The sequence below is a fragment of the Arachis hypogaea genome, chromosome 2 (genome assembly GCF_003086295.3).
Source record: "Arachis hypogaea cultivar Tifrunner chromosome 2, arahy.Tifrunner.gnm2.J5K5, whole genome shotgun sequence".
Taxonomy (NCBI): Eukaryota; Viridiplantae; Streptophyta; class Magnoliopsida; order Fabales; family Fabaceae; genus Arachis; species Arachis hypogaea.
In genome coordinates this window covers 67,938,985-67,951,639 of record NC_092037.1, presented here as the reverse complement: position 1 = coordinate 67,951,639, position 12,655 = coordinate 67,938,985, and the positions used below count along the sequence as shown (strand labels likewise).

The following is a 12,655-nucleotide window of genomic DNA, read 5'->3' as shown; positions in this document are numbered from 1 at the left end:
CAGCTAGCTTTTGTGAATAGTGAATCGAGCTCTCTTGAAGAGCCCACCAATTCACTATCACCATCAACCCATGACCATCATTCTTCAATTAATAAGGAAACCTTATATTCATCTATGGGGAGTGCTAAAATCCCTTTGAGTGACTCAGGTGACACCATCATGGTGGACCCACCTTGTAAAATCACCTTAAAGGAAGCCGAAGCTCCTGATATTAACTTGCAGCTGCTACAAATCCGGTATCCGGCTTTGGATCCGAATTTTGAGTTCAAGACCGGCACGATAAAGTTGCTCCCTAAATACAATAGACTACCCAGAGAAGACCCTTTGAAGCATCTAAAGAATTTTCAAGTTGCATGCTCCACTGTGAGAAGACATGGGGCGGATGAGGTTGCAGTTTTGGTCTTCGCTTTCCCTTTCTCTTTGGAGGGAAAAGCTAAAGAATGGTTTTATACTCAACCGGGAGATGTGATATCCAATTGGGACTTGCTGCGTAAGGGATTTCTAGAAAAGTTCTATCCACCTCAGAAAACAGATGATCTGAGAAGAGAAATCTCTTGCATTGTGCAAAGAGATGGAGAGACTCTCTATGAGTACTGGGAGAGATTCAAGAAGTTGTTGGAAGCTTGCCCCTACCACCGTATCGACGAGTTGGTGCTTATCAGCTATTTTTGTCAAGGGATGCACCACCAAGACAAGCATCTTCTAGATGCCGCAAGTGGAGGATCCCTCACCAAAAATAAGACCGCTACGGAAGCATGGGAAGTCATATCGGACTTAGCAGAATCAACTCAACACTCAAGGGCGAGAAGTCCACAACCAAAAGCTTTAAGTGAAGTTTCTCCTTCCGGAGATGCCGTTTTGACCAAGACCCTCGGTGAGATGATGATTCTGTTGAGACAAATCACCCAAAGGCAATAAATTCCCCAAGCTATGCTATCTTCTCCACCTCAACCTCCAAGGATCGAAGGGCCACCAAGATCATGTGGTGTTTGTGCTTGAAACACCCATTACACCGATGAGTGCCCTCAACTCCAAGAGGATACTACATTGGCGGTAGCCAACCCATACCCACAAAGGCCCAACTACAATCAAGGATCTCATCAACATGGAGGAAATCAAAACCAAGGATGGAGGGATAATTCTAATCAAAGGTGGAACCAGGCCCCTCAACCTCAACCACGCCAAAATGCGCAAGCCTACTATCATCAACATTTTCAAGGTCAACCACAATGCCAATAACCCTACCAACAATCCTACCAACAACCACCACAATCTCAACCTCAAGGGAGGTATCAACACCCAAATAGTAGGTCTAACCCTCCTCAAGAAACAAGAAACATATATGGCTACTATAGCCAAAGCTCTCTCTCATTTTACTCTTCCTCCTCCAACTACACAAAATGCCCAACAAGCCTCAACTTCTAATGGTTTACCCTCTCAACCTCAATCCAATTCTAAGAAAAGCATCAATGCCATCACCCTTAGGAGTGGCACCAAGTTGGATGAGATTGGTGTTATGCCTACAAATTTGAGTGAGGAGACAAACAATGAAGAGGTAGGAGATGAAGTGGAAATGATGAAGGATGAGGAGAAAAATGTTGAAAAAGGTGAGGAAGAACCACTCAAGGTCAAAGAGCCAAAAAGAAAGAATCTACTTGAAGAGCCTATGCCAATTCCATTTCCAACTTTGGCCAAGAAGGCTAAGAAGCAAGAAGAACTTGACCTTAACGTGGTGAAAATTTTCAAGAATGTTGAAGTCACCGTCTCTCTCTTTCAAGCCATTCAAAAAGTGCCTAAATATGCTAAGTTCCTCAAAGATGTTTGCACACACAAGGACAAAATTAGCGAGCTCAACAAAAAGCCGGTAGATGATTCTATCTCTTCTCTAATTCCTGAAAAATGCAATGATCCCAGTCTGTGTTTAGTACTTGTTTGATTGGTGGGATGAAGTTCATGGATTGAATGTGCTATTTGGGGGCGTGTGTAAGCATTATGCCACTCTCCATTTATGAGAGATTGAACTTGTCACCCCTAAAGAGGTCCGGGACGAGATTTGTCTTGGCCGATAAGAGCATTGTATCAGTTGTGGGGATTGCAAAAAATGTCTTAGTTGACATCTAAGGATTACTCTTCCTAGTTGATTTTCACATTTTGGAGATCCCTCCTATTGACTCAGACAAGCCATCATCTATACACCTTGGAAGGCCATTTTTAAAGACGACCCATTTCAAGCTAGATGCACATTCGGGAGTCTATTCTTTTGAGTCCGATGGCAAGTTAGTCAAGTTCACTTTGGAGGAGTCCAAGAAGCCTGTTCTCGGAACCTATTCTATCTTTGGGTGCGATATAATTGAAGATCAAGTGATTGAAGATGGCAAACAGCAAGAAAAAGAGAATTTCGCCAAGAAATCTAGTTCAAAGAATCACACTCAACCCAAGAATGCCAAGGAGTTGGAGATTTTCCTCCTTAGAGAAGTTCCTAAGTGACCAATGAAGCCATGCAAAGTCCAACTTAGGACTATAAACCAAAGTGCTTGGTGGGAGACACTCTACCATGGTAACATTATTTCAACTTTATCTTTTGTTTATAACTTCTTGAATTACTTACTTTCTTGTGGTATGATGATTAGCTTAGGTTTGGTTTGATGATTTTAAGTTGAATAAGTTGAATTGCTTGTAGATTATGAATTTGTGCTTGTTTGAATGATTTGGGGTTGGTACGTTGATATGCTAAGGGTAGGTACCTTAGTTTTGAAAAGAAAAAAAATTTGTGAAACAGGGCATCTGTGCGTACGCACCCTGCTGTACGTGTGCACACAACTGCATTTTTCCACCACCTGTGCGTCTGCACACCCTTGGAAAATGAAAGAGTGAAGATAGGTATTTATAGGGTAAGGGAGAGAGGGAATCCGTGTGACAAGGGGTGGGTTTAGGAGGGAAATGGTTTGAATTTGAATGGGGAGGTAGGTGGGGTTTATTTTGGGAAATAGTGGATGGATGTGAGTGGTGAAGAGATTATGGAGAAGAGGGTAGGATTTGATAGGTGAATGGTGTTTGGGAAGAGTGTTATGGAAAGGTGTGAAGAATAGAGAGAGTGAGTTGGGATAGGTAGGGATCTTGTGGGGTCCACAGATCCTAAGGTGTCAAGGATTTCGCATCCCTGCACCTTTCTGGCGTATAAACGCCTACTGTGTTCCATTTCTGGCGTTAAATGCCAGGCTGATGCCTTTTTCTGGCGTTAAACGCCAGTCTGGCTGCCAATTCTGGCATTTAACGCCTACTGTGTTCCATTTCTGGCATTAAACGCCAGGCTGATGCCCTTTTCTGGCGTTAAATGCCAGTCTGGCTGCCAATTCTGGTGTTTAACGCTCATAATACTGCCAAACTGGGCGTTAAACGCCCATTCTGCTACCCTTACTGGCGTTTAACGCCAGCTAGACACCAGACACCCATTTCTGGCGTTAAACGCCAATCTGGCTGCCATTTCTGGCATTTAACGCCCAGAATGCTACCAGACTGGGCATTAAACGCCCATTTTGCTATCCTTACTGGCGTTTAAACGCAGTAAGCTCGTCCTACAGTGTGTGCTATTTTTGATGCTATTTTTTATTCCTGATTTATTTCTGCAGCTATTTTTGTGACATCACATGATCATCAACCTAAAGAAAACATATAATAACAATGAAAAATAAAATGAAAAAGTAATTAATATAGATAAATAAAATTGGGTTGCCTCCCAATAAGCGCTTCTTTAATGTCAATAGCTTGACAGGAAGCTCTTACAGAGCTTCACAGATACTCAGAGTATGATTGTGGCCTTCTAACACCAAACTTAAAGTTTGAATGTGGGGGCTCTGTCTGACTCTGCATTGAGAGAAGCTTTTCATGCTTCTTCTCCATGTTTACAAAAGAAGATCGTTGAGTCTTAAACACAAGGTAGTCCTCATTCAATTGAAGGACTAACTCTTCTCTGTCTACATCAATCACAGCTTTTGCTGTGGCTAGAAAGGGTCTTCCAAAGATGATGGATTCATCCTCATCCTTCCTAGTGTCAAGAATTATTAAGTCAGTAGGGACGTAAAGGCCTTCAACCTTTACTAAGACATCCTCTACGAGTCCATAAGCCTGTTTCATTGATTTGTCTGTCATCTCTAGTGAGATTTTTGCAGCTTATACCTCAAAGATTCCTAGTTTCTCCATTACAGATAGTGGCATGAGGTTGATACCTGACCCCAGGTCACACAGAGCTTTTTCAAAGGTCATGGTGCCTATGGTGCAAGGTATTAAGAACTTTTCGGGATCCAATTTCTTCTGAGGTAATGTCTACTGAATCCAGGTATTCAGTTTATTGATGAGCAATGGAGGTTCATCCTCCCAAGTCTCATTACCAAATAACTTGGCATTCAGCTTCATGATTGCTCCTAGATACTGAGCAACTTGCTCTTCAACAATATCTTCTTCCTCTTCAGAGGAAGAATACTCATCAGAGCTCATGAATGACAATAGTAAGTTCAGTAAAATCTCTATGGTCTCTGTGTGAACCTCAGACTCCTTTGGTTCCTCAATAGGGAACTCCTTATTGGTCAGTGGACATCCCTTGAGGTCTTCCTCACTGGGAATCACTGTCTGTTCACTCTCTCCATGTTTGGCCATTTTGGTTATAGTTATGGCCTTGCACTCTCTTTTGGGATTCTCTTCTATATTGCTTGGGAGAGTACTAGGAGGAGTTTCAGTAACTCTTTTACTCAGCTGACCCACTTGTGCCTCCAAATTTCTGATGGAAGACCTTGTTTCATTCATGAAACTGAGAGTGGTTTTAGATAGATCAGAGACTATGTTTGCTAAGTTAGAGAGGCTCTGCTCAGAATTCTGTCTGTTGCAGAGAAGATGATGGAAAAGGTTTGCTATTGCCAAACCTATTTCTTCTACCAATATTATTGTTGAAGCCTTGTTGAGGCTTCTGTTGATCCTTCCATGAAAATTTTGGATGATTCCTCCATGAAAGATTATAGGTGTTTCCATAGGGTTCTCCCATGTAATTCACCTCTTCCATTGCAGGATTCTCAGGGTCATAAGCTTCTCCTTCAGAGGAGGCTTCTTTAGCACTGCCGGATGTAGCTTGCAATCCAGTCAGATTCTAAGAAATCATTGACTTGCTGAGTCAATATTTTGTTCTGAGCCAACATGGCAATCTGAGTATCAATCTCAAGAACTCATTTCTTTTGAGTCATCCCATTATTCACAGGATTTCTTTTAGAAGTGTACATGAACTGGTTATTTGCAACTATCTCAATGAGTTCCTGGGCTTCTGCAGGGGTTTTCAGATGAAGGGATCCACTAGCAGAATGGTCCAATGACATCTTGGACAATTCAGATAGACCATCATAGAATATGCGTATGACACTCCATTCAGGAAGCATGTCAGAATGACACCTTTTGGTTAATTGCTTGTATCTTTCCCAAGCTTCATAGAGAGATTCACCTTCCTTCTGTCTGAAGATTTGGACATCAACTCTAAGCTTGCTCAGCTTTTAAGGTGGAAAGAATTTGGTCAAGAAAGCGTTGACCAACTTGTCCCAAGAGTTCAGGTTTTCTCTAGGTTGTAAGTCCAACCATGTTCTAGCTTTGTCTCTTACAGCAAAAGGGAAACACATAAGTCTGTAGCCCTCGGGATCAACCTCATTGATCTTAACAGTATCACAGATCTGCAAGAATTCAGCTAAGAACTGATGAGGATCTTCCAATGGAAGTCCATGAAACTTGCAATTCTACTACATTAGTGAAACTAATTGAGGCTTAAGCTCAAAGTTGTTTGCTCCAATGGTAGGGATTGAGATGCTTCTTCCATAGAAGTTGAAAGTTGGTGCAGCATAGTCACCAAGCATCTTCCTTCCATCTCTAGCATTGTTGTTGGATTCGGCTGCCATGTCTGCTTCTTTTTTGAAATTTTTTGTAAGGTCCTCTCTGGAGTGTTATGCTTTAGCTTCTCTTAGCTTCTTCTTCAGAGTCCTTTCAGGTTCAGGATTAGCTTTCAACAAGAATGTTTTTATCCCTGTTTCTGCTCATATGAAAAAGAAGAGAACAAAGGGAGTAGTGGAATCCTCTATGTCACAGTATAGAGATTTCTTGATGTGTCAGAAGAAAAGAAGAATAGAGGAATGAGGTAGAGAGAGAATGAGAAGAATTCGAACACAGAGGGAGAGAGAGGGTTCAAATTATAAGTAGAAGAGAAGTGTTAGCAAATAAAATAGAAAGAGATGAGAGAGAGTATTCAAAAATTAAAACTAAAACAATTAGTTAATTAAAAAGATTTTTGAAAAAGGGGTTAGTGATTTTCGAAAATTGGAAGTGGAAAAGTGGTTAGGTGGTTTTGAAAAAGATAAGAAATAGTAATTAGTTGAAAAAGGTTTGAAAATAATTTTGAAAAGAGAAAAAAGTTAGAAAAAGATTTTGAAATTAAAATTTTTAAAACAAAATATGATTAAAAAAGATTTGATTGAAAAAGATATGATTTGAAAAGATATGATTGAAAAAGAAATTAAAAAGATTTGATTTTTAAAATTGATGCCTTGACTAACAAGAAACTAAAAGATATGATTCTAGAATTTAAAGGTTGATCCTTTCTTAACAAGAAAGTAACAAACTTGAAATTTTTGAATCAAAACATTAATTGTTAGCAAGGATTTTTTTGAAAATGTAACATAAAATTAAAAAATTGAAAAATTAGTTTGAAAATTTTCAAAAAAAATTGAAAGATGAATGTTTAAAATATGTTTGATGCAAAAAGTTATGAATTAAAACATGAAAATTTGAAAGAATTTGAATTGGAAAAGAGATTACCTCCCTTGTGTCATCCTGGCGGTAAACACCCAAAATGCTATCCATTCTGGCGTTTAACGCCCATTTGGCTGCCTCTTTGGGCGTTTAACGCCCAGCTAGATACCCTGGCTGGCGTTAAACGCAAGGAATCCTTCTTTACTGGGTGTTTTTCTAAATGCCCAGAATGCTGTCATCTCTAGCGTTAAACGCCCAGAATGCTACCCATTCTGGTGTTAAACGCCCAGAATGGTAGCCATTCTGGCGTTTAACGCCCAAAGTGCCTCTTTACTGGCGTTTTATTGCCAGTGAGCTTTTTTTCTCTGTGATTCGTCTGCTTTATGTTCTGAATCTTCATTTCTCTATATTATTTACTTGAAAAGATATATATTTTTATTTTTTTGAATTTTTAATGAGGAGAGAGAAAAACACAAAATAACTCAAAACATAAGAATTTAAGATCAAACCAATAATACATACAAGAACACTTTGAGTGTCAAGATGAACACCAAGAACAATTTAAAGATCATGATGAACATCAAGAACATATTTTTGAAAATTTTTAAGAAAAGAAAGACATGCAAGACACCAAATTTAGAAATTTTGAATGTTTAGACATTATGAATTCGAAAATGCATATGAAAAATAACAAAAAACACAAAACAAGAAAATCATGAGATTGAACAATGGAAATCATCAAGAACAAGTTGAAGATCACAGAAAAACACAATGCATATATTTTTTTTTCAAAAACTTAAGAAAATAAAAAAAAACATGCAATTGACACCAAACTTAGGATTTGACACTAGACTCAAACAAGAAACACAAAATATTTTTTTTTTTGGTTTTTATGATTTTATTAAATTTTTTGTATTTTTCGAAAATAAAAATAAAAACTTAAACATAAAATAAAATTATCCAATCTAAGTAACAAGATGAACCGCCAGTTGTCCAAACTCGAACAATCCCCGGCAACGGCGCCAAAAACTTGGTGCACAAAATTGTGATCACACTTTTCACAACTCTGCACAACTAACCAGCAAGTGCACTGGGTCGTCCAAGTAATAAAACCTTACGGGAGTAAGGGTCGATCCCACGGAGATTGTCGGCTTGAAGCAAGCTATGGTCATCTTGTAAATCTCAGTCAGGCGGATTCAAATGGTTATGAGGTATTGATAATCAAAAGGTAAATAAAACATAAAATAAAATAAAGATACTTATGTAATTCATTGGTGGGAATTTCAGATAAGCGTTTGGAGATGCTTTGTTGCTTCTGAACCTCTACTTTCCTATTGTCTTCATCCAATCATGCGTCTTCCCTTCCATGGCAAGCTGTATGATCCTCTCAGTGAAAATGGTCTGGCTAGGGTTTCTGTATGGCTAGTCAACTGTCGGATTTCTCGTCTCGAATGAAAAATACCAGGCACAGCTACCGCATGGCTAATCATCTGTCGGTTCCCACTCGTGTCGGAATAGGATACATTTATCCTTTTGCACAATGTCACTGCGCCCAACATTCGTGATTTTGAAGCTCGTCATAGTCATCCCTTCCCAGATCCTACTCGGAATACCACAGACAAGGTTTAGACTTTCCGGATCTCAGGAATGCTGCCAATTGTTTCTAGCCTATACCACGAAGGTTCTAATCTTATGGACTCGGTCCGCGAATTAGAAACCCAAGAGAATATACTCCGGCTGTCGTCTAATGACTACGTTGAACATCATGTAGACCGCTTGTGGTTGTCAAGCACGCGGATCTTGGCTAAACGAGTAATGAAGATAGTGGGTGATTGTCACAGGTCACCCCTTCATTCTGACTTAACTGAATTAAGTATGAGAGTATATCTTGGAGAAGAAGTAGGCGTGGATTGAAAGAGAAATAATAATACTTGCATTAGTTCATGAAGAACAGTAGAGCTCCTCACCTTAATCTATGAGGTGTAGAAACTCCACCGTTGGAAAATACATAAGAAAAGAAGCTCTAGGCATGGCTGAATGGCCAGCCTCCCCAAAAGTGATCAAAAGATCAAAAGATGATTCCAAAGATATTCCAAAAGATGAAATACAATAGTCAAAAGTGCTATTTATACTAAACTAGTAACCTAGGTTTACAGAAAATGAGTAGGTAGTGCAGAAATCCACTTCCGGGGCCCACTTGGTGTGTGTTTGAGCTGAATTTTGAAGCTTTCACGTGCATAGGCCATCCTTGGAGTTAAACGCCAGCTTGGATGCCAGTTTGGGCGTTTAACTCTAATTCTGGTGCTAGTTCCAGCGTTTTACGCCAGAAAAGGATCTTTGGTGGGCGTTTGGACGTCAGTTTGGGCCATCAAATCTTGGGCAAAGTATGGACAATTATACATTGCTGGAAAGCCCAAGATGTCTACTTTCCAACGCAATTAAGAGTGCACCAATTGGGCTTCTGTAGCTCCAGAACATCCACTTCGAGTGCAGGAGGGTCAGAATCCAACAGCATCTGCAGTCCTTTCTCAACCTCTGAATTAGATTTTTGCTCAGGTCCCTCAATTTTAGCCAGAAAATACCTGAAATTATAGAAAAACACACAAACTCATAGTAAAGTCCAGAAATGTGATTTTTGCATAAAAACTAATAAAAATATACTAAAAAGTAACTAAAACATACTAAAAACTACCTAAAAACAATGCCAAAAAACGTATAAATTATCTGCTCATCAATGGACCCCCAAGGCTCTCATTCTCCCGAACCATAAGCATACACGGAGGATCATGCACGAACTAAGTGTGGGGGAGGATCGACAACTTCAGGGGGTAAAAAAAATTTCTCTTTTCAAAACACTTTGCAATACTCATGTAGTTCTTTTTCTTCATTTTGAGTTGTTTTATTTCTATTTCATCTTGTTTGGCTGTTTGTAAATATTTCTTAAATGTTCATAGTTATATGGTAGTTAATGTTTGCATGTTGTATGATAGAATGAATAAGTTTGGTGAAACACCAAGGAATTTCCATGAAATCTTTTCTAGAGCGTACCATTGATTGAATTGATGAAAAATTTTGTGTTTTCAAACTTGCTTGGAGTATTTTGTTTGTACAACATAGAAAAGAGCTAGAACAACATACCTTGTGAGATTTGAGCTCTAATAGATGGTTGCAATTTTCAACCATAATGTTTGTTCTTGTGTGATTATACTATTTTTTTATTATGATCATTGATTTGCATGATTTTTTATGTCCTGTATTTGTGTTTGGATGCATTTAGCATGATTGAGGCCATCTTTGATGTTAAACTCACCAACCTATATGGCCAACCCTTGCATTCACCTTTGTGAACCCCTTTTGAGCCTGTGAATCCCCTTTTGTTCTGACGACTAAGCATATTACTCCCCTTAAGCGAAAAACCATTGATGTCCCTGAATTACTCTTTGATTAGCTTGGGTGGATTAGTGTGTATATTCTAAGTGTGAGGGGGAATTGTTGGGAAACATTGGTGATAGAGGCATGAACTCATTGTGAAAATTTTTTTGGCAATTAGGTAATGCTCGTGCATTTCATTAATTAAGACATGTGCATCTATAGTTCAATATAAAAAAAAACTTGTGCATAATAGAGTATGAAATATAAAGTTAAATAAAGGATGCATATGCATCTATAGTTCAATATAAAAAAAACTTGTGCATAATAGAGTATGAAATATAAAGTTAAATAAAGGATGCATATGTCATGTTTTGAAAAGAAAATGCATAAGTGAGGTGAGATAGGAGAAGAAAATGGGTGGATAGGTTGTATTTTTATGTGTACATAGGTGATATAGGACTAGGTGGACACTCAAGCTAATCAATGAACTAATTCTTTAAGTCCACTTAACCATATTCATCCTACCTAAACCCTAGCCCCATTACAACCCTCCAAAGACCTCATGGTATTTGTTATTCATGCATTAAATACTAGTTGATTGTTAGATGACTTGCAATTCTTTGAAAAGCATTATAAAAGGAGAATTGAGTGGTTAAACCCTAAACACCGAGTAAATTGAGTGAATACACATCCGGTGAGGGGTTCGATCGCTCAATTCTATGTTCTTACGTCTCATATTGTATCTTCTTGCAAGTTGTTTGATTGAATATTTTTGAAAATTTCAATTCAATTCTTTGGACATTGATCTTAGTGCATGAACTCTTTGCATTGGCCCTAAAGCTTTCTCATGATGGATTGGAATTCATGGTTTGTTTCTACTAACTCTTAGCATAGTATATATTGGTAAATAACCTTAGGATAATTGTAACACCCTAATTAGCCTAAGCTTTACCTCACGCCGTAAAGGAAAGATTAATCAAGGATTACGACAGTTCTAAGCTCATACATATGGTATATAGAAAGAATAATATTATCTAGAAGCCTGATAAAGGATACAGTTCAAAAACAGGAGTTAAAAGCGCAAAACGGACTAACGAAGCGTCTAACTTAAAGCACAAGGAACATACGTGATATAAACAAAATAATAGTATAATAGTGTAATATCATAAGAAGCTAGCCACGGCTCTCAGAGTTTAAGCCGACTAGTCATATATACAGACCAACAGAAACCTACAGTAAAAACAGCTTATACAAGTTTTGTTCTCTCAAATACAGGCCTCTAGGAAAAACAAAATACAAAAGATGATAGACATATACAAAATACACAAAAGACTACAAAAGGAATCCGGATCCTCCGCTCTTGTCACCATCCAAACAACTCACCGAGGTGGGTTGTGACCTACATCTGAAAACACAACAGAGATATGGTATGAGAACCGAAGGTTCTCAGTATGGTAACAGTGCCAAGTGATGTAGGATATAAGACCCCGGGACGCCAAAGGCAATCTTAGACTCCATATCCATCACAAGATTCAATCTTAAATCATTCTAAAACAAATAAGCATAATATGTAAAACCTTAACAAAACTTAAGTCGTAGCACCATAAAAGGGTAATCTATCTTAGGGGATTTCTACTCTAATCAAACACCGCTGTCCCACAGCCTTCACCAACCGATCTGCCATGCGATCCCATCGCCACCGCCTTCCGAACCTCCTCAATCCCAATAAAAGCACAAGTATATACAATACAAGTAAAACACAAGTAGAAGCACATATAGCAATTAATACAAATAGAAATTAGACATGTTATACAGATAGGGAAAACAACATCAAGTCAGCAAAGCATACAAACAGGTAGAAAATGCATATGATGAATGCCTGCCCTTCTGGCTGTGATATCACATTGTCGGTTCAACAGCCAACCCGACACATCTCCATGGAGATGTTGCCCTTCGGATTCATGGTGTGGGAACCCCCGATATATAGTTCTCGGATCATTATCCAGGGTTTTGTGTCTGTACGCTCTGATGATCCGAACGGATGCGAACGGGATCTATTACCACCGACCTCACATCTAAGCGCAAGCGAGACGAACCACCGCCCTTATGCCACCGCCGCTATCTCGACAGGCGGGATCCAAACTCGGCCCCTGCCGGGTGCATAGCGTCTCGTAATCTCAATGAAAAAGTAGTGCAGTGGTTTTCAAAAATATTTTTAGTACAAGATGGATCCATCACTTCATTCAGAGTCCTCGACTCTTTTCAACCACTGTTTATTCACATTACAGTTTCGAACTCAACAGTTCCTTAATCCTCACCTCATTCATCAACCATTCATCACATAATATTGAACCACCGTCAGTACACCAGAAGCCTAGTCCTCCGTTTTCTAAATTTCCAAATAATAGCGTCTAAAACCCTTAAATCTTTTTCCATGTTTGAGTATCCAAAAATATGCCCAAAAGTCTTAAAAAGGTGTTATAGAAGCTTGCAACCTCGTCAGGAAGGT

The 12,655-nt window shown here is 38.9% G+C and overlaps 2 non-coding genes across 2 annotated transcripts; one reads left to right on the top strand and one right to left on the bottom strand.

The window, feature by feature from the left end:
• Positions 1-534: 534 nt before the first annotated feature.
• Positions 535-641, bottom strand: LOC112765497 (small nucleolar RNA R71). Its single transcript, XR_003183799.1, has one exon. It is a non-coding gene; the product is annotated as a small nucleolar RNA R71 (small nucleolar RNA).
• Positions 642-5,418: 4,777 nt separating this feature from the next.
• LOC112763759 (small nucleolar RNA R71) lies at positions 5,419-5,522 on the top strand. Its single transcript, XR_003182932.1, has one exon. It is a non-coding gene; the product is annotated as a small nucleolar RNA R71 (small nucleolar RNA).
• The last annotated feature ends 7,133 nt before the right edge of the window (positions 5,523-12,655 follow it).